Below are 591 nucleotides of genomic sequence, written 5' to 3'. Positions count from 1 at the left end.
GGCTAAGCCGCACCGAAAAACGGTCTAGCCGTCGAAATCACTCGGCTGGAGGGACAAACGAACCTTCCGAGTGCTCTGTTGGCGAGCAGACAGTGGGCGAAGCACGGCAGAGAACGAGCCCAGCGGCCCGCAGAGTTTCTCCACGTGTTGTAACCATGGACCCTGAGTTTATTGTTCCGAGGAGTTCGACTGGTGACTGGTTGAATTAGTACCCTCGATCGATGCACGAATCGGCTAATTTCGTACCAGCAGAAGTCATCGATCTGACTCGATCGACCCACTGATTGATGAATTTCTCAAGATTTTCATTGCTGATTTATTACCGCTGTTACTCTTCTCATCACAACAACTTCGGTCGTCACCATCATCGTTAGCATAATCATCGGAGTCCGGGAGGAGAACAGTTGAGTGCGTTCGCGATGAGCTTCCGACCCAGTGAAGAGTGCGCGAAGAACAGGTGAAACTGAACTCGTGATTTCGGGGACGATTTCGGGGACGATTTCGAACGCCGCACCACCAGCTGACGGGGACACCAGGTACCTATACATCAAAAGCTCTGCTCCTGTGTTGAGAGAAACTTTCCGACAACCA

Source organism: Galendromus occidentalis, unplaced genomic scaffold (assembly GCF_000255335.2).
Source record: "Galendromus occidentalis unplaced genomic scaffold, Mocc_1.1 scf7180000077520, whole genome shotgun sequence".
In the NCBI taxonomy this organism is placed as follows: domain Eukaryota; kingdom Metazoa; phylum Arthropoda; class Arachnida; order Mesostigmata; family Phytoseiidae; genus Galendromus; species Galendromus occidentalis.
This window is presented reverse-complemented; position numbering follows the sequence as displayed.